Consider the following 27,814-nt stretch of genomic DNA (forward strand, 5'->3'; position numbering starts at 1 on the left):
TTGCAACACTTTTGCCCAGCCTAGGACTTGACTTAAAATGGTAACTTGCTGAGTATTTGTGGAAGGAGGAAAGGAAAGACGATTCATGCTTAGCACCATGGCTGATGTATTCATTTAAGTCTTGTGAGCATTTGAAGGCCCAATTTATCAAATATTTTCATCACATTATTGCCATGAGGAAGTGAGGACTCCCAGTCTTTTATTCTGTCCCATTTGAATAACCAAGCTTCCCCCATCCAGGGCAAGAAACTATAAAGAGATGTATAGGAGTCACCTTTGGAAAAGATGTGGGAATCCACATCTTAGTCCAGGTGCAAATTATTTTGCTGTACACATTCTTTGAAGAACATTGGTCCCCCTACCGTGTCCTATGGTCCAAGACAAATGAAAATACATACTCAGCTGCTATTAAGTGGAATTCACAAGGATGAATATTACCATTTTTTTTTAAACTTGAAGACCTAAAATACATTTAGCTTCAATTCAGCTTCAATTGTTTTGTAATATAAAAGGAAATTAGGTAAATTATCCAGTGAATGTTGATAATAATCTCTCTTACTTGTGTATCGCATATTCTTTTGCCATTCTTAAAGCAATCTCATGTACCTATTTCTAAATAAAATTTCAATAAATATCATGGGAATCAGAGTAAAGCAATCTGTGTTCTACTTTTCATGTGCCTGCTAACAGCAGTCCTATAAGCCATATGGAGCCATACGAGAACAAGTGCTATTGTTTCAGTTCTGCAGAAAAAAGGATAGAGGCTGAGATTGTTGTGCACATCTACAGCCTAAGCTTTTCAACTACTTGGATAGAGCCTTTCCCAAAACAGAGATCTATTTCACCAGAGCAGAGGAAGGCCATTGACAGAACTTCCATAAGTGAAACTAGGGAGTCTGAAGAGCCAGGGTCCAAATGTATCTTACCATTTCATGAAGTAGAAATGTTGGGTCCCTTAGAACTTAACATTATTGATGTGTCTTCAATAAAAAGTTCCAGAGGTTAAGTAAAGGTCATCATTCATGATAGCAGGAGAAAGGTTTAGTGGAATTAACACAATTGTACAATCTTCAGCAAGAAAAATTTGAGCTGTCTTGTACCACTTCTAAGTTCATAAATCTATATTGCCCCCATTAAAGCATTGTAGATGCAGAAGCAAAGACAGAAACCCAGGGAGTCCAGCAACCTTTTTATAGCAGAATCAATTAGGTATGTACTGTGCTTTTAAAATGCACCACTTCATATTAAGGAGCTTAAGGGGTGAATAACAAGCTCATAAAATGTTAATAACTATAATGACTATAGCTTTGGCAACACCTTTAACAGTGTGGAACTGTCATGGGACCAGAGATAGTAAAATGCCCTTGGAAGATTGCTGGGCATAGGGAGGGCTTGAGTGGACTGAAGAGGAATGCTTAGATCACCCCTGCCCCCTGCCTTAGCTACTTTGGACTGGGTGGGATATAAGCTCTGGTCTGGTCCTTTGGAAGCAACATCATGTCCCCTATTGCTCCTAAATAAACAGATGGGAGTTGCTCAGTACAGGAGCAATGAGCCGAGAGTTAACATATCTGAGCCAGGATGCTTTTGTGCCACCAGCTCACTGGATGGCTTTCAGAGGCTGGCTTCTCTAAACCTCAGTATCCATGTCTTAAAAAAGAATCCAAAGCATTCTCCATTCGCTTTTTTCAACTGTATGAGTTAAATGGCACTATTATCCCAATTTGGCAGATGTTATAGTCTTATTTGTTTCACCAATATCACGTAACCAGCATCCACAATCTCTGTACTCCCCTGCTCCATGGGTGCTGCCAACTGAGGCAAGTCTACATTCCCCTTGAGACTGTGCAGTCTGTAATTCTGTGTACCATCAAGTCACTAATCAAGGTCAAAACCCACATCTTCACTTGGAGTCTTGGGAAGAGTTTTTGTGAAAATAATACGCACTTTACTACACTAACACGTAATTTTTTAACTTTAAGAGCATCTTGTTTGACTCTTAGAGATTCGATCTCAACGCTAATTCTCAAAATTCAAGTTATTATTCTAAAACAGTATGTCTGGCCCAATGTTACTTTTAATGGCAATATAAAACAAATTTCATAGTATGGTAAGATGAAAACTATATCCGTTCTAAAAGCATCACAGACTATTTTTTTAGAGTATTCTCTGGCTTAGAATGTATGGGATAAAATCTAAGACTGAATAAAGTGATGAATATCAAAGAAAGTAAACACCTGTTTACTATAGTCTCTTCAACTGAGAGAACCACAATACTATCAAGGGCTTCTCTGCTTGGTAGCTTCCTATTTACCCTGGGATACATAGCTCAAACAGGTCTGCTCTGTGGAGCCTTCTGGGCCTGTAGATCACTGATTTCTCCTCTCATCAGCCTCTTCATATCTAATATAGGCTTTATGGTATTGTTAGCAGGGCCTTCTGGCATTGTTTGTGAAAGGCAATTTAGAACCAGGTTAGGAGCACTGGTGCTAGAGTCTGATTGCCCACAATGGAAACTAGCCAGATACTAACCCTATAACCTTTGCCAAGCAGCTTGGTCATTCTGTATTTTCCTTTATTTGTCTTGCTGTCTGGGAGAATAATAGTATTTACTTTTTATGGTTGTAGCTAGGATTAAATGAGTTAATCCATGTACTTAGAACCTGGAGTACTTAGACATTAATTATACTATGGAAAGAACATGAGCATTGGAATCTAACAGAGTTGAATTTAAAACCCAGCTCCATCTTTGCTAGTTGTGTGACCCTGGGTAAATCATCTTCCTGCTCTAAACCCTAATTTCCTCATTTGTAAATTAAGCCCACTATTCCTATTACTTTCCTTGAAGGTTGTTGTAAGATTTCTGTATGGTGTAGATTACCTACTATTTGAGACTGAGTAGATAGGCAATGGCAGCGGCATTGGTGGCAGAGTGGCTGTGGTGTGGTAGGTGGTGTCAGCATCAGTGATGGGAGGGCAGAGTTAGAGTGGCGATAGCAGCGAGGGGTGGGAGTGATGATGCTAGACTTGGTGGTGGTTCTAATCTTGTTGACCTTGGGGATGGTGGTGGTAGTGGTGCTGGTAATGAAGGTGATCTGCTTACATATCAGTCTGCCAAGTTAGACTCAAGTCATCTGGGGTGGTAAGAGAGTCTTTCTCACTTTGGTGTTCTCCACACATATCAATAAGCCCAAGTACAAGCCATGTTAAAGATCTCATGCCAGTTGATAAGGTTAGAAAGAGCCACTCCTGGGCTGGACTGGGTAATCAGCAAGTCTGATTCTACTTCTGGATGCCCTGAAAGGAGTAGCATTTTGTGTTCTGTATAGTCCAAAGGGGAGTTTTGCAACAGGATCTGATACCTATTTTTAGCAAAGGTCAAGGTTGTTTAATCTGATTGATCGTGTTTAAGATAAAGTGTGTGAGTAATGATAGAATTTCGTGGAAGTCACGTCAAAATGAGTTTCCAGGCAGTGATCACAGAGTGCTGGACATACTTAATCCTATATATTAATAGAATATAGGTACTTTAAGGAGAGATTGCAGTATCTTGCCCCCAAGGGGTTATATCATATGAATGCCCAAATTAACACATGAAATGCTTTAATAAAGATCTGCACATAGGAAGCTCTCAAAGTACTGGCAAATAATGTTATTATTAACCGTCAATATCATTATCACCATTATCAGGCATAGACAGCTAAACTGGATTTTAGTGCCAGACCCCAGTTCCAATCTCATTAAGAAGTGGGGACAAAATACAATGCAAGAGTGAAGAGCTCAGAAGTAGAGGCAACAGTGGCAGCAAAATGATATTGTGGAGAAACTCCACTGTATAGACCAGGCCATCAGGATATGCATGGTATACTGGAAACCTGACAGGCTAGGGATGCATGGATGCCTAGCTCTCCCTGGCTGTCCTGCATTCATGGGACCACATGGTAACCCAACATATTCCAGCCTTCTCTTCACTCTTACTAGTTCTCTTTATGTTCTCTCTACCCTGATCAGAGCTGGCTGGACCTTGGGGTCTGTAACTGAACAAGGCTGGGAAAAACTGGGCAATGTCACAACTTTGCCGCAGAAAAATACAAGGCATAGCCCAGTTCTGGCAAGCGAAGAGACATGCCAACAGCTAAACATAAATGGGAAAACCCAGCATTCCACTTTTAAACCAAAGCAATTCCCTTTCCAGCAAGGAACACAAAACTCCTGGCTGCTCCCAAAATATAACTTTTTGTCAAAGGTAACAATCTAAGAAATGATGGTAACAGATTATGAGCATGCACGCCCCAGTATTTACTCCAAATACATGAGCAGAAATATGATGTGGACTGTGAATCTTTTGTATAATATGTTCTCAAGATATCAGCTATAAAAGTGGGTGTGTGTTTACATATCTATACAAAATATTTGAACAGAAAGTGCTAGTGTTTAAAAATCTTAATATTAGCCACTGTGAGCCTTTCTTAAAATATAAACTTCTCAATTAAAAAAATGAATTTTTATGTTTTGCATGTTTTTAGAAATTAGCTTTCAGAAGAAATATTGTTTCAGTTTTAATTGTTCTCCCAACCAACCCAACCCTCCCTCCACCAAACATCACCGGTTTTAATTGTACATCCTTTCATTTCATTGTGATCGATGGTCTTAGAGTCTAGTCTGTTCATTGTGAATAAAGTTTTATTAGAACATAGTCATGCTCATTTGTTTGCATATCGTCTGTGGCTGCTTTTGTGCTACTGACAGCAAAGTTGAGTAGCTGGGATAAACTGCACAGCCTGCAAAACCTACAATTTCTAATGATTGATCTTTCATAGAAAATGTTTGTCAATCCCTAATCTAGACAAATCATTCATATACTGTGTATTCAAATCACATGGAGAGCTTTAAAAAATCCCAGTACACAGGTCTTACCCTAAATCAATTAAATCAATATTTTTTAGTTCCTTGGATCATTCCAACATGCAGCCAAGGTTAAGAACCTTCACTCTAGGAAGCCCCCATATAAAAACAGAACCTGTAGTTCTGGTTCAGTAGAAATACTCTTTGAGTTTAGTTTCTTATCAAATGAGATTCAGACTAGCTACCTCTAAGGTGGTTGCAGATGCTCAACTGTTTCATCTTCCATTGCTTAAAAACAGCCCCCCCCCAAAAAAAAACACATATACACACACAAAACATTAATAAATTAAAATTAAAAAAAATCCAATAAGTAGCTATTCCCCTCTGATAAGTATTTTTCTCACAATTCTTTACATTCTCATCACAAAGGAGAATCAAGCCCCTGGTAAGCGTTGATATTCTTTAACACCTGCTGTAGGATCTTTCTCATATATGAAGGTTTTCTCAAGCCTCTGCTCAGAGTAGGCAGCCTCCACAATAATGCAGACTGCGTTGAAAGAGGGGACACAGATGGGGACTGGAGGAGTGCCTCCAGGTAGCAGAAGGCAATGAATATTCAAAAAGACTGTTGTGTATGTAAATCAGAAGATTCTTACATAATAATAAATGTGATTCTACCTTACAAAAATTTCCTTATCAACTATACTCCTATCTTTAGATCATGGACCAGCTAAATCAGTGGGTCTCCAGAATGAGCTGAACAGCTTCCAGAATCCTAACTATGGTGGGAGTGTATAACAGAGAAAATACACCACCCCACACACACCCACACACCTACACACACAGCGGGGGCATGCACATAGAGGAATCAGAACTCAGTTCCACTTCTGCTGTTTCCTATATCCTGTGATCCCAAACTGACTGGCTTATTTTTCTGAACTTCAGGTTTTCTTATGTTTCTGGTGTTGTGTGTGTGTGTGTTTTTAAGTGTGATTATAAAAAGTTGGATCACACAATGTCTGAGAGCCCAATTTGGTGAATCTGTTACCTTAACTCACTTCTTAACTCATCCTGTTGTTGTTCCCTGGGGAAATGCCTCATACTCTTCCTTAGCCCTAGACACTAGGCCTTTTGGCTAATGCACAGTTGAGTAAATAATCCAATCAATGTTTCATTTTATAGGTATTCATTTGACAAGTGTTTGAGCCTCTCCTTTGAGCTAAGCCTTGTTCTAGATACAGGGGAGCCTGGGATAAAAAAGATAAGATTCCCATCCTCATGGAGTTTACATTTTTATGGTGAATCTGAAATGCAAATCCCTAATAATAGCTTACATATTTCACTTCATTTTATTTTTTCTTTATGGTAAATGCAGTACTTTTACTATGCCCATATTATAGGTGAAGGAATGGAGTCTTAGAAGTTTTAAGATCCCAGAGTCAGGACTTTAACCTGTGTCCTTGGAATCTACATCACATATATGTTCCACTAGGCTTACTGATTCTCCCCTGCCTCCATGCTGGTAACCTTTAACAGATTAACATATTATATTACTTGAACGTAGTAACACATTTTCCAATATGTTAAAGATTTGTTTCTCCAGGTTGCCTCTAATAACTTGGCAGAAAGCACAGTGCCAGGGAGAGGTAATGGAGACAGATATGAATTGATGGCATGTGAGGATTGGAATAAAAACAAAAATCTAACAAGCTGAAGCCCCATCTCTAGCCTTTTCCCAACCTCTTATATTCTGGACTTCAAACATAGTGCATTGCTTATGTGGCAGATTATATTTTTCAAATACCTCTTCTTCCAGAACATTGGCAATAAGCCATGAAGAATCAGAGTCTACATTACTTCTTATACCTGGGTGGGCCATTGCGACTTTCCCATCTAATAGATTTCGGAGATTGAGATTCTCTTGGGATACTTACCGTTAGAATATGGCCACCTATCTGTGAGGAAACTCAGCCTCTCTCTGCTTTGGCTCCTCTACCCTCCCAACTCAGCTAATTCCCATTCATCCTTAGATATCACTTCATCTGAGAAGCCTCACCAGATTTCCCAAGTTCGGGTTCAATTTTCTCCTCTGGGAATCTCTTAAAGTCCTGATAGTGGAATATACCATATTGTATCTAACTGCCTGTTGCCCATCTAGACTGTGAACATCTTGAAAGCTGGCGCTGCATGTGGATAGTATCTTCTGCAGATAGCTCAGTACCTGGTACAGAGCGAACACTTAAATACCTGTCCAGGTAATGAATCATGTGAGTACAAGAGAAGTCAGCACATCTCAGCAGTGGGCCAGGGGAAAAGAATTATGGATTTTAGTTCCTGCTAGGCTTAGTATTTATTCAGAAGTGGAACAGTGTCACTAAAGACTCTAACACAGTCTTAGGCCTCACTAACAGAGGTCTGGTATAAATAACAAAAGAAGTGATAACCTTGTTGTAGGAAGTTTTTGTTCCGAGTTCATCTACAATATTGTTCATTTTTTCAAACCACCTTCAAATATATTCTTTTCATTGCCTATTCTTAAGAGACAAAATTGTATCTTGAACAGTGGTTTAAGGAAAGGAATATTTTGCCTGGAGAAGAAAAAAAAACTCAAGGGGGGCCCTACTACATTGTAAAATCACTGGATAGTTGTCCTGTGAGGAAGGGGCAAGCTTGCGCTGTTTGATTAATATGTAATGCCCACATCAGGTGACATTCCTGGAGGAACCCTCTAGCAAGAAAAAAAAACATGTTTACCTCAGTCAGGAGTGTGTGATTTAAAAGATAAACAGTTTTATATCTTCAGTCTAACATAGGAAAACCTTCAGATTTAAAAAATGTTGTTGTGTGTGCTGGGAACGGTAGAGAGTTGTGTTTATTTTTCATATTAATTAAGGTTTATTTTGAGAATGAATGACACTGTAGAGGCAGGAAATTGGCCCTATGATCCAGGGGTATGTTTGATTTCTGCACTGGAGGAACAGAGACAAGAGAAATGAACCAGGGTCCTTGGGAACTTTCACAGACTGAATTCTGCTAGTTCCTGAACATCAGCCCTTGGCAGAGTTCTACCTGGCTCCTAGGTGTGATTGTTCAGTGCATTAAATCATCATCTATAATCCTCATTACTATCCAAGTAAGAGGGCCTGCTTAGTTAATAGCAATTAGGCTCGCTGTGCAGAGTGATTAACAGTAACCCTGCATCTTCTGTAACTTTGGCATTGATAAAACTCTCATCTCTAGAGAGACTTGGAGATCTTTTAGACTAAAAGAATGAAGGGGTGAGGGCACTGGCATTTCCTGGGTGCCTGCCTTGGGTCAGACACTGCAACTGGCACATTTAATCCTCATATCACAATCTCCTGAGACTTTAGCTCTTACTGTCTCCACTTCTCAGTTGAGGAAGTGAGGCTCACAGAGGGCAAGTCATGCCCAAGGGACAACACAGCTGATAGGACTAGAGCTACTAGTTTAGGTCTATGTGACCCCTGTAGCCAATGTGCTTCCCACTACACCACACTGCCCTCTTTCAGCTGATGTTTCCTGAGCACCTATTACAGTGTGTGTTAGGGAATACAGTCTACGCGCTGAGGGAGAGAAGCAGAGAAGAGGCATGTGCACAAATAATGTAATCCATGATGAGAAGTTACAGAATATAAAAGGTGACAGGGCACTGTAAAGTAATTCAAAGAAAGGGAAGTTTGCTTCCAACCTGGAAAGATTTCCTAAAGGAAAATCTAGGGAATCCTGTGAATAAAGGATCCTGTGAATAAAGATGTAATCACGAAGAGCCTATGATGTTGGTTTTCTCTTCCAGAGTGTACTTGATTTCCATTATTTTGCCTCCTCCTCTGGCCTTCTCAGAGAACCTCAGTAGGGAATTAAGATGGGTTTTCCTTGCCTCCTGCCTTAAACTTGGAGCCAGATCTTTTCAGATTTTTAAAAAAAATATGTTATATGCTATTAAAGATATAAATATCTATATAAATCTATATAATGAACAATAAAACACACCTATTCCCTTAAATAAATAAAAAACGAACTTTACTAGTCTGGTTGAAGTCCTCTCTTTCCTTCCCTGCTAGCATTTTCTACCTTCCCTTTCAAAGGAAAGCACTATCCTGTGTTTGATGTTGGAAATACTCCTTCATATTTGAATGTGATTACCATACGTGTGTATATATGTTCTACTTCGTGTATTATAGCTAGTAGAAAATGGTACTTTACTGTGTTTAAGTCTTTGTTGTTGTTATATAGGAATGAATTTGGCATGTACACATTGATCTTATATCCAGAAACATTACTAACTGTTATTCTAATAATTTGTCTGTAGAAACCCATGTGTTCCCTAAAAAAAGTTTACACATATATTTTAATTACATAATATTCTATTGCAGCTTACATGTCAATACAACATTTATAGTCACGTTCATGATTTTAGGTGTAGTCCATTCGTATGCCATTTTATTGTTGTGTAGTATGTTCATTAAATATGCTATATCATTCTTTTAATGGTCATTTAAGTTGGTGATGGCTTTTTATAGTGTTTTTAAGTTCTACTTTTCATTTCTTTGTTTTAACTACTGAACACTCTTATATGTGACTTTGTGTAAACCAGTGAGGGTTCCTCAGTCTAGGGTATATCCTTCAGTGTTTAATTGCTGTGTATGAGTTCTTGTTACACCATACATTGACCAACACTTGATACTGTCAGACTTTTTAATTTCAACGCATCTTAAAGATGTAATATTATATTCCAAAGTAGTTTTAATTTTCCTCTTTGAGTTTACCAATGAGGTTTAAGATCTTTTCATTTTTCTTTCTGCGGTTGACTTTTATATTGCAGATTAACTAGAGATCCAATTTCATAGTTTCCAAATCCATGGCCAATCAGCCGAGCAATATGCACTGACTCATCCATCCTTCACTCATATCTATCAGTAGGCCACCTCTGACATAGGCAGTTTTCAAGTATAACTCTGGGGACTATTTTATTCCATTGGTCTGTTTGTTTTTCTGCACCATTTCCATTGCCTTTGTTGTTTTAGTTTTAGTTTTTTTTATTTTTAAATTTTTTTAATTGAAGTTCGATTTGCCAACATATGGTATAACATCTAATGCTCATCCCATCAAGTGCCCTCTTTGGTATCTGTCACTCATTTATGCCATCCCCCCTCCCGCTTCCCCTTCCACTACCCTTTGTTTGTTTCCCAGAGTTAGGAGTCTCTCATGTCAGTCGGAGGAGGACAATCATCATATGGTTTCACTCATACAGGGAATATAAGAAATAGTGAAAGGGATTATAAGGGAAAGGAGGGTAAATGAGTGGAGAAATTAGAAAGGGTGACAAAACATGTTTTAGTTTTATTATAAGTTTTGTTATAGCAGGGTATATCTACTTACTTTACTTATCAGTAAAAGAGTAGTAAGGCACTTGCCTCACTATTCTCTCTTTCCCCAGGTTAGTCTTTTTGCCCATGGTACAGGTGGGTAAGTCTCCTCCCAAGACCCTTGGCAAATGGTACTGGTTCGTACAACTCCCATAGAAGTACTTTTTATGAGCAGTAGATATTGAATTAGAAAAGAGAACACAGGGGCCACCGTGATGCTGGTATCAGTCCTCTTAATATTTTAGATGTGTCTTTGATAGTGTCATATGGCTGAGTTTCATGTTTGTGAGTTTACACTGACAAGGATTTATTGTGATTACTGATATATTTTCATTTCTTTATATAACTTTATTATTATTTTGATGCTCTTTATGATTTTATTCTCCATTAATGTCATCTTTTATTTAGTCTTTCCTTCTGCTGCTCTGGCAGTTTTATACCCTATTTCTTCTGTTAAATATTTCTTGTACTCAATATTTTTATCTTCCTCTAAAACAAACTTTCGATTACTTTTAAAGCGAACATTCACTTTTCGATTTGCCAGAAAGACTTCCTGTCTCCCATATTGTTATTTTGTATTCTAGTTTTATCTTTTTTAGCCATTAAAGCTATATATTTTATTATCTTATGCAATTTTTTGAATAAGATATATCATACAATTTATTTATTTATTTATTTATTTATTTATTTATTTATTTATTTATTTTTTATTTTGCACACAGGTATAATAATATACTTGCTTACCTTTATATCTTGCATCTCAAATATTTTCTCTAGGTTTGACCTCTTATTTTTGGTATATTCTGTATTATTCTTAAATTTCTCTAATGAGGATATATTCATGGTGATTTTCTGTTATTGCTTATTCAAAGAAAAACATTATTTAATTATTTTCCTTTAAAGAGTTTTGTTGATTACAGAATTCTAGGTTGAGAGCTGTTTTTTCTCAATGCCGTGATCATCTCCTGTCTTCCGGCTTTCATTGTTGTTCTTAAATCCATTCTTAATCTTTTTATTTTTACACTCTTTTATTTTCCCCTCTCTACTTTCAAGAACCTCTCTTGGTCTTTAATGTCCTACATTTTCTCCATGATACATTTGAGTATTTGTTTTTATTCATCACTTGGGATCTCTTTGTTTTCTGGTTCGAAGGATATATTTTTAGCTAGTTTTACAACATTCTCACCTGTAAAATAATGTTATATTGCCCTTTTGAAATTCCCTTCTAAATCTCCTATTAAATATTTTAGTTCCCATTCTATTGTCCATGTCTCTCAACTTTTTCATTTTAGTTTTCATTCATGTCATAGTCTGTGTAATTTCTTCAGACATCTCTTAAAATTCCCTAGTTCTTTCTTTATTTCTACTCTGCTCTTTACTAAATATGGAAGGCATTTGGAGGAGGAGTGTGTATATTTTTAAAAATATTTTATTTATTTGAGAGAGAGGATGTGATGGGGTGTGGAGACAAAGAGAGAGGGACAAACAAACCCTTGTAGATATGGAACCTGATGTAGGGCTTGATTTCACAATCCTGAGATCATGACCTGAGCCGAAATTGAGTCAGATGCTTAAGCAACTGAACCACCAGGTGCCCTGTGAGTGTGTATATTTTTAAGTGACAACTTTTTCACAATTGGCTGCTCTGTAAGGTTCTTTTCAAATACCTTGAGTTACTTTTGATAATCATATTTCAGTTTCAAGTTTCTGTCTCATATTTTAATTTGGAATAATTTTAAATACCCATACATTTTGTATAATAAATCACAAATCATGAGTCTCTGGTACCTCATTCTGTTATTTGTGTTTTCCTCCATCTTGGTGGCTTAATTTCTCTAAGGGGAATTTGTGTTTATACCACTACCAAGAACTCTCAGGCACCGTAAACCCAAGATTACTTTTAATACATTTTATATTTGAGATTTCAACAAAACACATAATGTAGTTTCAAACTCCAAACCTGCTTGAGATATGGTCTATAGTTATAAATTCCCACTGATATATATTTCCTCTGCCTATAGAGTTAATGCCCATAAACAAACAATTGTTCTTGTGATTTTCCTTTTCTGGCAGGTTTTTCCCCCTAAAGCATCTTTTAATGTGGCTATAGCCTTTGAGGTTCTCAGCTATATGTAGGAGTTCTTAGTTTTAATTCTTCATCCTCTGTGGGTCTAAAGCCATTAAAACTCAAACTCTAGGCAGCTGGTTTTGGCAAATGCCTCCAAGCCAACCACTCAATACTTATTTAAAACTATTGCTTATCTCCTATTTGTGATCTCTGGAGATTCTCTTATGTGCATATGTAATGGAGAATGCAAGTGCCAGTGAGCTTGGCTATAAACTAAAACTTGTTTGTTATTAATCCAGTGTCTAGTATTTTTAGAGATTTCAGAAAATATCACCTGCCACTTTACTGGAAGTATGTTTGTTTTATTAGCTAAGGTGATTGATATACTTTTAATTTGACTCAGTGTTTACAGTGCAGAGTCTGTAAAAAATTATAGAAGAATTTATCAGGAAATATCTGAAATGGAATTCTATCGACAAGAATTTGGCTTCTCACTTCACCTGGAAAGTGAAGAGTGTGACACTCTATTAGTAAACTTCATTCAGAATTTGGTTTAAATGTGACTTCCTCAATGAATTTTTATCATTTTTTAAAGTCGATCCCCCCTCCACACACACCTACATTATTATTATCTGTCGCACTCCTTGTTTCTTTTATTTTTTAATTAGCTTAAATTTTTTGCTTGCATTTATGTAATGTCTATCATCCCCTGTAGGATGCAATAGACCATAAGCTGCATAAAAGCAGAGATTATAACTGCTTTATTCACCACCATTTCACTAATACTTTAGAGAATGTATGGCCCATAGCAAGAACTAAATAATTAACTGAATAAATGAATAAATGAAAAGATACTTTTTATTTTGATTTATTTTTTTAAGATTTTATTTATTTATTCATGAGACACACACAGAGAGAGAGAGAAAGAGAGAGAGAGAGAGAGAGAGAAAGAGGCAGAGGGAGAAGCAGGCTCCATGCAGGAAGCCCGATGTGGGACTCGATCCTGGGTCTCCAGATTCATGCCCTGGGCAGAAGGCAGGCACCAAACCACTGAGCCACCCAGGGATCCCTGAAAAGATACTTTTTAAACATCTATCAATTCAGTAATCTTTGCTACCTCTTTCCCTACATGTTTCTGAAACATATGAATGAATAAAGGGAATAAGAGAGTCTGGCACAAGAATCATTGCTATTTCCAAGTGACCTATTATAAGCTAACTTAACAGTAATCTGAAGTTGTTTCCTCTGATACAATCTGTTTTTTAAACTTTATGTCAAGTTACCAAAATATTAAGTTGGCACAAGAAATTATACTTCAAGCCAATATGTTTCTCTAAATAATTACTAAATTTGAAGTGGGAGCAAAAATGATGTTTCTGGATAAAATCATTGCTGCTATTGTTTGTTGTTGTTATGTTAAAGGTGCTTATTGAGCCAGTACACTTGGAACTCGATTTTTCTTTTTTTTTTTTTAAGATTTTATTTATTTATTTATGAGAGACACAGAGAGAGAGGCAGAGACAGAAACATAGGCAGAGGGAGAAGCAGGCTCCATGCAGGGAGCCTGACGTGGGACTCGATCCCGGGTCTCCAGGATCACACCCTGAGCTGAAGGCAGGTGCTAAACCGCTGAGCCACCCAGGGATCCCTCAATTTTTCTTTTTATGCTATTAGTGTCCAAACCATTGGGTGATTAATAATGTCAAGTATAATCATGACAAAACATTTTTAAATTCAATCCTTACAGCCACATCGTGTTGTTAGTTCACTTGGTATTTGCACATTATAGATAAGGTAACACTCAAAGGAAGATAGTAAAATTGGATAAAAAAAAAAATCTCTTCTGGACCAACGCTCCAGTACCGTACAGCGGGAGTATCCACCAACCGGCCCAGTCTCTGAATGTAATACTCTGCAACAAAGATGACTTTTTGGGGAGCAAGAGTTCATTGAGTGGTAAACCATGCTCAACAACACCTGGCTTCCATGTGCACACACAATTCATTGAACTCAAGGCAAGTGAAAGAATACTGCACTTTTTCCTGACTTTGTTACCCCCACACTAATATATTTTATCCAATATAACAGAGTTAAATTAATGGAAAGCGTGAAAATAGAGGGTGAAAAATGAATGTGTAATTGACTAAGGGTTCTATATCACACCTGCATCCAGAAATTGTCCTGAAAACTAGGAGAGAAAAACAATAGGAATAATATACTTTGTACGATGCACTGTGTTCTGTGCTATTCATATAGTGGTTGGATTTTGTCTACCCATGAAAAAATATAAGGTCAAAAATAGTAACTTCATTCATAGCTGAAGAAATTGAAACCCAGAACCATGGTTAGTGATGCTTCTGTTGTGTAACTGGCAAGTGGTAGAACTGGGATTTGACCCAGCTTATTTTATTACTTTGTGATGTGGCTGGCATTATGTTGTGGTTGTCATCTAAAAGAAGGGAAGGGAAAACATGAAGGAAAGAAGCCTGATCTTCACCTTAGAGTCCAGGAAGGGGGAAGGGGAAAGAAAAAGACTTTTCTAGGCTTAATGGTACCTGTCAGTGTAAATTTATTGTGTCTATTCTGGCACAACACTATGCAAGATACTAATAGGGATGAAGTCATCTTCTCATCTCCCATTGCACTTTGTCTTTGCCTCACCAGGATCACTGAGTACTCTGATACACTGATTTATGAGAAAAATTTACCTTTATGTAGCCCTCTACTCTTCATAAAGGACTTTCAGGGATTATGTCATTTGATGTAATTTATGAACATGCTTTATTTGTTCTACTAGACAGTTACCTCCTGTGAACCATGTCTGATTCAACTCTCTATCTCCCCAGGTTGACCCTCATTGCCCCAGTCCTAACTGAGCAAAGGAAATTGCAAATAATAGGTATTCCAAAGTCTGGAACTGGTGGTTTTGTTTTTTAGATTTGTTTGTGCTCAAGAAATAGCAAGTAAATAAATGTTCATGGAATTTTAGAATTGCCTCCTCCCAATCCAGTGATTTCTTTAGACACAATGCTATTCTTTATCTGAATGCAAGTCCTATCACAAACAGTATTTCATCAACAATTTCAAACTTCTTCAGGAATAAGCAGTGACCTAAGTCCTACTCAAGCCAACCCCTCTATTTGAGCAGCATTCTGCCATAGTGTTGACTAGAAGCCCTATCCTATCCTTGTTCCGTTTACCACAGGCCCGTACCTCCCCAGACTCCTCATAGCTTTGAGTCATGATGAGGCCATGGTAGGTGTCAGGCTTTCCATGGACAGTCTGTATTTTGCCCTGGTGGCTGTGGCTATACTACATGTAAATTCCCTAGTATCAAGGAGCTTGGGCTTTCCATCTAGTTGGCAGTTCCAGGTCTAAGCATTGAATTGGAAATTAATAGTATTATGGACTGAATTGTGCCCCCACCCATTCATATGTTGAAGCCCTAACCACCAGCACCTCAAAATGTTGACTATATTTGGAGATAGTGACCTTAAAGAAGAAGCTAAATTAAAGTGAGGTCATTGGAATGAGTCCTAATCTGGTCTGACTGTTCCCTTTAAGAAGAGGATATCAGGACATACAGGAAACACTAGAGATGTGCACACACAGAGGAAGGGTCATTTGTGTACCCAGCAAGAAGGTGGCCATTGGCAAGCAAGGAAAGGGGTCTCAGGAGAAACCAAACCTGCTGACATCTTGATCTTAGGCTTCTAGCTTCTAGAACTATGAGAAAATACTTTTTAGTTGTTTAAGCCCTGGCAAACTAATACAAATAGTATTTGGTAGAATAGCTCAGATGTTGGGCAGCCTGGGTGACTCAGTGGTTTAGCATCGCCTTCAGCCCCGGACCTGATCCTGGAGACCTGGGATGGAGTCCCACATCAGGCTCCCTGCATGGGGCCTGCTTCTCCCTCTGCCTGTGTCTCTGCCTTTCTTTCTGTGTCTCTCATGAATAAATAAGTAAAATCTTTAAAAAAAAAAAAAGTGCTCAGATGTAATTTTTAATGATCACAACAAATCTAATATTAAAACCCTTAGATGTGTGATTTTTTTTTGCCAGTCCCTCTTTCATGCCTCCATATAAAAGCAAAGAGGTGGTAAACATAGATTAGATGGCAAAGAGTATAAAACAAGAACTGTGGAGGTTCACTGATACAGAAAAACGAGAAGGGGAGTGATCGGAGAAGAGATTCTAGAGGTTACACTTAAGGTGAACCTTGTTTGATGGATGGACTTTGCAGGAAAGAGCAGAAGGTCATATTGAATAAGGGAAAACCACATGCACCTTTGTCTTTGAGCACTTGAATGAACAGTAGACATTCAGTGCTTAATAGTTGAATTAGGAAAGACTGAATGAGGATGAGTCCTTCTAGTACCTATTAAGAACCTACTGTGTGCTGGGTATTATGTTAGACACTGGAAGTACACAAATAAAGGAAAAATAATCATTGCCCATGAAAAATCAATAGGCAAACAGGGGAGACCGGCACATAAACAACTAATAATTATACAATATGATAAATGCCAAAAAATGGAGTGTTAGGGAAATGAATAAAAAGAAGCCAGTAATCGGGACAAAGCAGGGAATGCATCACCCACAAAATGGCTCATAACAGGACCATGAGGAACAACCAAAGATCAGGACTTCATATAACAGGATTCCTCCAACAAACCCATCCTAGGTAGAGAGAGCACAGCAGGGTGCATATTCTAAGATACAGATGTGTCTCTGAGAGAAGCAAGTGGGACCAGATAATAAAGGTCTTGAGGAATATTTTCTCTCTAGCCTCCTTATTTTTCACTTGTTTGTGCTTATTTAGTTGGTATTTATTTAATTGGCAATATAGTTTCCCAAAGATTATTCAACCAGAAAATTCATTAAACTCTATTACAATGACCACACAAATTAATAATATCTCCTTGTTCTGCCTAAAAAAGAGATTTGCAGCTGCGTCTGTGCATGTTTTTTTTTAAACAATTACTGGACAGCCTACTTAGAAACACCAATTATAATAAACATTTAATTCTCCACTTAATCAGTTGTCTTAGATTTGCTGTTTCTCATCTGTGAACCAGTCCTGCCTTTCTTTTGGTTCCCTGCTGCTCCTGGGGAAGATGTGTGCTCAGGAGACCTGAGAATTAATGAGACATTCCTTAAGGACATTTGTGGGGCTTTTTTTTTTTTCCTCTCTCTTTTTTGGCTAAACCATTTTCTTAGTTGATGGAAGAAAAAGCAAGACATATGTGCTGATCCTCCGGGAAATTCAGCCAGGCTTTTCACTCTGCTCAGGTGTGTACAATTTGTTGCAGGCCAGTATGTTGGCTTGGCGGGAGGGTGGGTGTCCGTAGAGAGTGATGTTTTGACAGACTGTTTACTGCCACTTGGGCTATACCTGCAGGCTGTTTGGGAGCAGCTGGTATAGAGGGCCTGCTTATTTCCATCATCTCCATCCACGTGGATAATTAGCAAGGCTGGCCCCAGGCCAAGTGGCAGAAGCAATGATGTCTATGGTCCCTGCAGCTTCCCAGGCCCCTCCCGTACCCCATCCACTTCCTCCTGCCACCTCCTAACCCCAGGCTCAAGGAATTCAGCACATAGGAGCAGTAAAGAGGTTGCGTGAACCAACCCCAGCCTAGCCTTTAGCAATTAGTCTGGTGGACTGAATACCTGCCTTGGTATCTGAACCTGTCTTTGAGCCCCCCCCCCCTTTTTTTTTTCCAGGATTAGAAAGCCTTTTCTTGTTTTGAACAGAAATTCATTCACTTAATTAATATTTATTGAACACCTACTATGTTCCAGGTATAATTCTAGTTTAAATGGCTCTCATGGGATAATTTAGTCCCAGAGGAAAAGAGCCTCATTTCCCTTATTCCTCCTAACATGGTGGTAAGTTCCCTTCCAGGGAACTTGTGTTTGCATTTTCACTTGTTGTTCCTTAGGTTCCCTCAGTCATAAGCCTCTCCCAGATTCACCCATCTTGTCTTCTCTGCTCATCACATGCAAGTGATCCATCACCCACCTACTTGCAGCACAAGCTGTCAGGAGCAGCATGATTTCATGCTCAGTAGTGTTCATTGTCCTCTACCTAGAATGCCTTTCCCTCTTTGACGTACTTGCTGAACTCCTCCCCTTTCTCTCTTCACACATGTCTCTTGCTACACCCTGGCTTAAACACAGGATCATGACATATTCACCTTTTGCTATTAACAGCTGGCCCAGTAACTGACCTTTAGGGCTCAATCAGTGTTTATCTACCTCCTGTATAGTTCTCTTTCAGATCAGTAGAAGGCCCTGGGAGATCAGTGAAGGGAGCTACCATGAGAAGATCCTCATGCTACACCAGGGCCAGGAGTGCTGGCAGCTCCTACTTCTGCTTAGGCTTCACCATGGCCTCTAGTTGCAGCTCTTCCAATTTTGTATCCTCCTCTTTCTGATAACAGTAATCGTCCAATCAGGGGTCCTCTTAGCATGTTAGCTTTCTCTGTTTATCCTGCTCTCCTCCACTGGATGTTTAGTGAATTGGGACTAGCTTTCCCTATACCACACCAAGGTCCCAGGACTCTAAGTCTGCCATCGAGCCCATCTGACTAAACCCCATCCTCAACCTGTGCTAGTCTATTGCTCATGTACAGTGTGGGACATAGACTTTCATCCATTCTCCTGGGCACACACCAGGAAGACAATTGCAATAGCATCCACTTCCATAATCCTGGAAGCTTATCTGGAATTTTTCTTTTTTAAGATTTCATTTATTTATTTGAGAGAGAGAGAGAGAGAAAGTGAGAGAATGTGTGGGGGGAGGGGCAGAGGGAGAGGGAGAAGCAGAGTCCCCACTGAGCAGGGAGCCTGACTTGAGGGGTCAATTCCAGCACCCTGAGATCATGACCTGAGCCAAGGGCAGACATTTAACTGACTGAACCACCCAGGAACCCCGCTTACCTGGAATTTCTATGACTGTGTTCATCAGTCTCTGAGAGCATCTAAGTTCCTATCATCTGCCTTCCAGTCTTCCCTTACCACCTACAGGATACCCTTTTTTTGTGTGGTTCATAGAGAGAAGCTATACTCTAAGCCCACTAGGCTCATAATTTTTTTTGTTTCTTTTGTCTTTTTGGTTCTGCTGTTAGCAAAAGTCTACTTATAATCTCAGAAATCTATACTCTAACTCATTATTACTTGTGAATAATCTCTATTACCCTGAGTTCACTGCCTGTGGAACAGTTGCCCTGTTGCATCTCAGTGAGCAAGAGCAAAAAATAGGGGAAAAATTGTCTACCATGAAGACTGTAGTCACCATAAAATAATAAATGCTCAATAATTACTAGTTTTGTTACAAGGAAATCAGTGTTGTTAATTTCCATCTGTGAAGTAAACTCTAGCACGTATTCAGTCTAGAAGTTATAGATTGGTGGCCTGCAGATCAAAGTTGGACTGCATACTTTTTTTTCCCCCAGCACTGAGTTTTAAAAATTTTGTATTTGAGCCCTGTAGGTAGGCTCCCTACTACTCTTTGGTTCACTAAGGCCCCACTGCTTCCTATTGTCACATAAAACACGTTCATGACCTTCACACTCCTGAAGGCGTTTTAGTTCCAGTCCAACCCTGTCTTTTGAGGATCAGAGAGCAGCAGTAATTTGCTCAAGGTCATATAACTAGTTAACAGCAGTGCTAGTGGTAGAAGGCTACTGTCTGACTTGTAGTCTAGGGCTCTTCTTCTATAACCAAGGTGCCTCCCCAAAATACCAAATACAGTTGTGAAACTGGAATTGAATTTTCTTAGTCTATAGAAAGGGGAAGGAAGGAGACTCAGATTACAGTAAAACTCCAAATTGTACTGGCTCTTGTCCAAACCTGTATCCAGAGGAAATCCATCCCACTGTAAAAGCTGGCCCAGTTATGTCTTAAAGTCCTCATTTGAAGGGGACTCAACTGAGTCACGTGTGCTCAAAAATTCACCTGTTGGCTAGTCACCACGTGGCATTTGGCACATTCTTCCTCATCCAGTCTGCATCCCTCTCTACTGTTGATCTTCTTTGGCCACAGTGGCATTTGAGAGTGACCCATGATTGCCCCATCCCTATATTTCTTCAAAGAGTGTTGTCAACCAGTGCTCTCAAAGCTGTGCATCCACAAATTCTGCTTTCCTGTGCCCTACATAGAAATGCACTCTTTAAATTTGTTTTAAAATTTTTTATTTATTTATGATAGTCACACAGAGAGAGAGAGAGAGGCAGAGACACAGGCAGAGGGAGAAGCAGGCTCCATGCACCAGGAGCCCGATGTGGGATTCGATCCTGGGTCTCCAGGATCGCGCCCTGGGCCAAAGGCAGGCGCTAAACCGCTGTGCCACCCAGGGTTCCCAGAAATGCACTCTTTAAAGGCCCACCTGTGATAATCTGCATGGGTAAATGCTTGCATGTAGGCCTTTAGGCCAGTAACTTCACCTGTGCTAGCTAAACATATTCATCTCCTTCACTGTTAGCCAGGAACCCTTCCTACTAGAACCCTTGCATATTTATTTTCTTCTATGAACCTCATTTATCCCCTCTCTAGTAGGGTCGGTCATGCCTCCATCTGAGGGTTGTTGCCAAAATTATAAAAAAAAAAAATTATATGTGGCGCTAAGTGTGAAAGTACCCAGCAAGCTGCAGCATGCTGTACAAATGTTAGGTCTGTAGGTTTATAAAGCCTTCTGTTCTCAGCTTCCACTATTTACCAGTATCTCATGTTTATTCATCTTGTGGTGTGTGTATCTATTTTTCCTTTTAAAAAACAAACATGATATTTTAAAGTTGAAAGACTAAACAAATCCATTCAAATTTGCATAGCTCTTAGGTTATTAGATTCTTGGTAAACGTCATAAGTCTTCCATGTGTATCAATTTTCAATTTAATTCAACTAACCACTATTGAACACTTACTTCTGGGCCTTTACTGGGTATATGCATGTGTCCATTCTCTGAAATCATTTAACAGGATCTAGATCACATTGTATTTTATGATAAATAGAAAATCGAATAAGATATTAAGTGACATGAGCCACAACTAATGCTGAATATATTGGGTTTTAGTGTTCGAAAAGCACATCCTGTGAACACTTTGAGAGTCACACCAGCTAGACTGGAGCCTAAGCTCAGCACCAAATTGTTGTATAACCTGAAGGATGCTCTGTAAATTTTTGGAACTTCAAATTCCTCATTTAGACAATAATTGAAGATGATAATGTTATACTGTAGGTTTGTGATCAGGAATAAACAAGATCCCATACGCAAAACACCTAATACATTTTAAAATCTCTTTGTATGTAATATTTTAAGAAAGCTGATGCCTCATACCAGTGCTTTTATATATATATTTTTTAAGATTTTATTTATTTATTCATGAGAGAGAGAGAGAGAGGCAGAGACACAGGCTGAGGGAGAAGCAGGCTCCCCGCAGGGAGCCCAATGTGGGCCTCAATCCTGGGACTCCAGGATCATGCCCTAAGCTGAAGGCAGACACTCAACCACTGAGCTACCCAGGCATCCCACAAGTGCTTTTTTAAAGCTTTACAATTATTTTCTCATTTTCTATAAAGATTATTGTCAGAATTCAACTTGTCTGTTAGGTAGTTTGCTGAGACATGGCTGTTTTCCATTGCATTCATCTGGGTCCTCTAAGAAGCATACCCTAAAACCAGATTGAATATGCAAGAATGCTATTAGGGGGGATGCCTGTGTGAAAGAAGATAATTTGGTCAACAGGGAGGGCTGGTAAGCCAAACAGATAGCAAGGCAAGTGTGTGACCCCAAGTGAACAAGGGAGGGAGAGAAAGTCTGAGAAAAACATCCTAGACTTCCATGTGATGTGAGTCAGGTCCAGCAAAGCCAGTGGGGAGCCCTCAAGCCAAAGTCCGTTTGGAGGAGACCTCATCCCCCAGGAGCTGGTCCATCTTAGTATCCCTGCAGTGCTCAGTCTTTGAGCTGGAGAAGCCTGTGGGAGGTGTAGACTTGGCACAAATCCGACATGAATATGAAAGAATAGCAGCCAGAGCCTTTGGTCAGTTACTGCCTACAGTTGGAGGCGTGGAGGTTCATTGTGCCTCCTAATGTTTACAGCACCACCCAGGAACGCCTTTGTTCTCCCCTCAGCAATGGCTATTCTTACAGATCTCTATCAGTGCTCACCTATCACTTATTTCTCCTTTATACGAAATTACAATAACCCTAAAGGTGACAAAACAGGAAATCAGCTCAGCAACACACTGGTCACTTCTGACTTTTTTGGGAATGTGTTCAACCCAATTTTTAGTGATGTAATCCAGTTGGTCCTGATGCCTAGTAGTGGTATAGCTCCTACTTCATCGACTTAAAATTTGGTTAAAAAAATAAAATAAAATAAATGAAATAAAATAAAATAATAAAATAATAAATAAATAAAATAAAATAAAATAAAATAAAATAAAATAAAATAAAATAAAATAAAATAAAATAAAATAAAAAGATTTGGTTAGAACTGGCTCTGCCTCTGCCCAGCTATTTGTGGTCAAGTCATTTAACCTCAGTGATCTCTCCTCTTTTATAAAGCGTACATTATAATACCTATCACAAAAATTGTCAACATCAAGAATTAAATATAATAAAACTAGAAAACTAACAAGTTGCTTAGCATAATTCAGACAATTGATACATTTAATAAATCACTTGTATTTTAGTGTAATTATCATTATCTTTTATGATCATCAGCTGCATAATAAGCATTAGTGAATGAAATCTCTATGTAGTGTTAATAAAATTAATGTTTGCCTACCTAACATAGTGGTTAGCCCATGCCAGGTAACCGACAGATACTAGTTCCCTTTCTTCCCTCCTGTTTCTCTGACAATTTTACTTTGCTCTAGCAGAAGGATTTTTCAGCATATTAAAAAATTCTATCTTCTTCAAAGAGGCTGTTTGTCTCCTTTGTTTCCTTTTGGGCACCACAGACAACAGCAAACTGATGGGAATTCCATGAATTCATCAACATTCTTTTCTATATTTGTTGATGGCCTAACTGATGCCAAACAGCAGGAATTCTGCTATGTACATAATTGTTTTTGCCCTCAAGAAACCCATGATCTGAGGGTGGGGGGAGATAGGAGGGCAGCACTGTAAGTTGTCTGTGCCTTGGATGGTAGTGATCCAAAAATGGTGTAGTCCACTATGTTGGGGAGTGTGGAGTTGTCAGGGGGAAGCACTTTCTTTTTCTGTCTTCTTTTACCCCTCTTCCTCCTGCATCATCGTCACCATCATGATTCTAGATATTTGTTGACCCAGAAAGCTTTCAGGTACTGTGCCAATTTCTTTATGCATATTAACTAAATTAATCCTCATCATAATATTACATGGTATGTATCTTCATTCCATAAATATGGAGTCCGGATCTCAGAGAAGTCATTTGTCTAAGACTCACCTATCTACTGACTAGTAGAGCCAAGTTTCAAATCCAGATAATCTGGATTAATGGCCCACAGACATACCCTAAGATAAATGGCTCATACAGGAGAAGATGCCTAGGCTGGATCTTGAGTAGTGAGGGATTCAGCAGGTCGTCAATCCTAGAATACGGTAGGCCAAAGGAGCAACACGTGCATGGGTAGGCAGGGCAGCCTATCTAGGCTTACTTGTTATGAGTCTTGCATATCACTTAGCCAGTGTTTTACATATAGTGAGCTTTCAATAAATTTGTTGAATGAAGGGAAGAATAATTAAGCTATGCATGCTCTGCAGCCTTCCATCCACCAATCTATCCCCCTCATCCTGATTTCTCTCTGATTCCATATCAATCTTCGCCTCAACCAAGAAGCTTTCTGAGGTTACCCTTGTGCACAGGGACTTCTTCCTCCCCAAATCCCTGCAGTAGTAAACAACTGTAACTCTCAGGTAGCACTTAATTATAAGGAATCTTGTGTATTTATCATTATTTCTTTATTTTAAAGATTCGTTTGTTTATTTTAGACGGAGGGAGGGAGAGAGAGAACCTCAAGCAGACACCCCTCTGGGCACAAAGCCCAACATCGGGCTCAGTCTCACAACCCTGAGATAATGACCAGACCTGAAATCAAGAGTCAGATGCTTAACCAACTGAGTCATCCAGGTGTCCCTTCCTTCCTTTCCTTCCTTCCTCCTTCCTTCCTTCCTTCCTTCCTTCCTTCCTTCCTTCCTTCCTTCCTTCCTCCCTTCCTTCTTTCTTTCTTTCTTTCTTCTTTCTTTCTTTCTTTCTTTCTTTCTTTCTTTCTTTCTTTCTTTCTTTCTTTCTTTCTTTCTTTCTTTCTTTCTTTCTTTTCTTTCTTTTTCTTCTTTCTTTCTTTTTTTCTTTCTGATTTTGTTTATTTTAGAGAGTGAGCACAAGTAAGGGGGGAGAGAGAGAAGCAGACTCTTCACTGAACAAGGAGCTCTATCTCACAACCCTGAAATCATGACCTGAGCCAAAATTAAGAATTGAGGCTTAACTGACTAAGCCACCCAGGTACCCTCTTTATTATTTTTAATGGAAGTATAGTTGTCATGCATCTTGTGTATTTGATAATCTTCCTACTCATCTATCATATGGACTCCCTGAAAATAGGGTCCATGAGAAGCAGTATGATAGAATAAAAGAGGCAACAGTTTGGGGTCAGACAGATCTGCATTTGAATTACCCTCTATCTCTTCTCACCATCTGTGTGACCTGGGAGTGAGGTTACATATTTTGAAACTTATATTCAATATTTTTGATGGATATATTTTTGTATTGTTGATATATAATTAACATACATTGTATCAGTTTCAGGTATATAGCATACTGATTAAATATTTGTATATATTGCAAAATGATCACTGTAAGTCACGCTAAAATCCATCACCATCAATACATCAATAGATTATTTTTCTTGTGATGAGAACGTTTAAGATCTACTCTCTTAGCTTTCAAATAAATTATAAAGTATTAACTGTAGTCTCCATGCTATATATTACTGAGCCAAGACTAATTGTATAACTGGAACTTTCATTTCATAACCATCTTTATTTTGCCCACTCCCTACCCCCTGCCTCTGGCAACCACCAGTCTATTCTCTGTATCTATAAGTTTGGGTTTGGGGGAAGGTTTTGGTTTTTTTAGGATTCTACATATAAGTGAGATCATACCATATTTCTTTCCCTGGCTTTTTTCACTTAGCTAATTCCTTCAAAGTTCATCTGTATTGTCACAAATGGCAAGATTTTCTTCTTTTTCTATGGTTGAATATCCCATTGTGTGTGTGTGCGCGCGCCTATGTATGTTACATTTTTGTAATCTATGTACCCATCATTCACTGATAGACATTTACTTGCTTCCATGGCTTACCTATCATGAATAATGCCACAGTGAACCTGGGTATGCAGACATATTTCTGATTTGGTGTTGTTTCTTTTGGATAATTTAATTTGGATAATTAAATTTCAATTTCCCAGAAATTGAACTGCTAGATCATTTTTAATTTTTTTTTTAAGAAACTCCATACTATTTCCTCCAATGGGTGCACAAATTTACATTTCTGCCAACAGGACTCAAGCATTCCCTTTCTCCACATCCTCACAAACACTTGTTATTTCTTGTCTTTTTGATGTTAGCCATTCTGACAGATATGAGGTGATATCTCATGGTAATTTTGATTTACATTTCCCCAAAGATTAGTAATGTTGAACATCTTTTCATGTACTTGTTGGCCATCTTTATGTCTTCTTCAGAAAACTGTCTGTTCGGTTACCTGTCCATTTTTTAATCAGATTGTTGTGGTTTTGTGTGTGTATGTTTTTTTGTTTTGTTTTTGTTTTTGCTATTGAGTTGTAAGTTTTTTTATACATATTTTGGATATTAATCTGTTATCAGATATATGATTTGCATATGTTTTCTTCCATTCAGTCCGTTGTCTTTTCATTTTGTTGATTGATTTTTGTGTATGGTGTAAGATAGTAGTCCAGTTTCTTTCACCTGTGGCTGTCAGTTTTCCCATCACCATTTATTGAAGGGACCATTATTTCCCCATTGTATAGTCTTGGCTCCCTAGTCTTAAATTAATTGACTGTAAATGTGTGGATTTGTTTCTGGGCTCTCTATTGTGTTCCAATGACCTATGTGTCTGTATTTATGCCAATCCCATGGTATTTTGATTATTATAACTCTACAATATAATTGGAAATCAGAAAGTGTGGTGCCTCTACCTTTGTTCTTTCTCAAGTTTGATTGAGATATTCGGGGTATTTTTTCCTTCTATATAATATCTGATCCTAGGATAGGATATTAAATAGGATAATATCTGATCCTAGGATAGGATACTAAATAGGATAAAATACCTGGTACCATTTAGTTCCATGTCTAGCACACAGTCCCTAGGTCAGCGTGAATTTATTCCCTCTTGTGCTTCTTTATTCACATATTTGCAATGAGATTCTTGGTAAATAGACTGTAAGGATGTGTAGTGACACATTGAGAATGCTGTAAACCCATTTATTCCCATCAGAGACCACTGAACACCTAGCCAAGCCAAAGAAGAATTGCCGTATTATGCCTCAGGAGCCTGTTCTCAGAAATTAAAAAACAAGCAAGGTGCTGTGCTCTAGTGGAAGTGTGGCACCTCTGATAGTTGACAGTGCTGTGAATAGAGGTGATAGGGAGAAGTTCTGTGCAGCTATACTTTGGTTTGACCAGTGGTTTTGTGAAGTGTATGCTATTTTTGCCTTATGTAAATTGTCATTTGAAATACTATTTATGTATTTGAAGTGAATTTTACATTCCCTCATATGCTCATTTGTATATTCAACAAATATTTATTGACTACTTGCTCTGTGCTAGGTTCTCTGAACTCATATGGGGACACAAAATTAAAGAGAGAAGGACTCTGAGCAACAGTGAAAAAGCTTTGTTTCTGGAACCTGGCAACATGGGTTCAAATCCTGACCACATCCTCATCAGTTTGACAATTTGTGAAGACCATCTGAGACTCAGTTTCCCTATCTGTAAGATGGACATATAAGTAGTAATTGTCTAATATGGGAGGTTATAAAGATTCAAAGAAATATTCTAAGTAAAATATTTACTGTGACACCTGGTGCACACTGATCATTAAATAAATGCTTGATTGTATGTATGTGCAATATGTCACATTATCTGATTTTTTAAAAACTCTAAATGAAATAAAAAAGATCACTGATGACCAAGAAGTGTGTTTTGTTTTGTTTTGTTTTTAGCCCTTGAGGGAATTTGCGGTTTCTTTCCAGTTATTGTTTTTGGTAAGAAGTCTATCTTAATATAATACTTCTAGGAGCCCATCAGTAGTTCCTTGGCAGAGGGTGTAGGTGGTAGGTGGACAGGGGTCAGTGGGAATGACTTCACAGAGGAAGTGGCATTTTACCTGACAGGGAAAGGTAGTCACAGAAGAGAAACAAGAAGAGAAAGGGAAGAACAAAGTTGTGAAAATGATGAAGTATGTGAGGTCTTGCAAGCAGTTCATTCTTTCAGATGAAAGAATTGC

At 38.5% G+C, this 27,814-nt stretch overlaps 1 long non-coding RNA gene across 1 annotated transcript in view; it reads left to right on the forward strand.

Annotated features, from left to right (window-relative positions):
* Window positions 1-27,460, forward strand: part of LOC119864965 — a 309,308-nt gene extending 281,848 nt beyond the window's left edge. The window contains exon 3 of the long non-coding RNA XR_005375606.1: window positions 27,136-27,460. This is a non-coding gene — a long non-coding RNA (uncharacterized LOC119864965). The remainder of the gene's footprint in view (window positions 1-27,135) is intronic.
* Window positions 27,461-27,814: the final 354 nt, after the last annotated feature.

The sequence above is a fragment of the Canis lupus genome, chromosome 21, assembly GCF_011100685.1.
Source record: "Canis lupus familiaris isolate Mischka breed German Shepherd chromosome 21, alternate assembly UU_Cfam_GSD_1.0, whole genome shotgun sequence".
Lineage (NCBI taxonomy): Eukaryota > Metazoa > Chordata > Mammalia > Carnivora > Canidae > Canis > Canis lupus.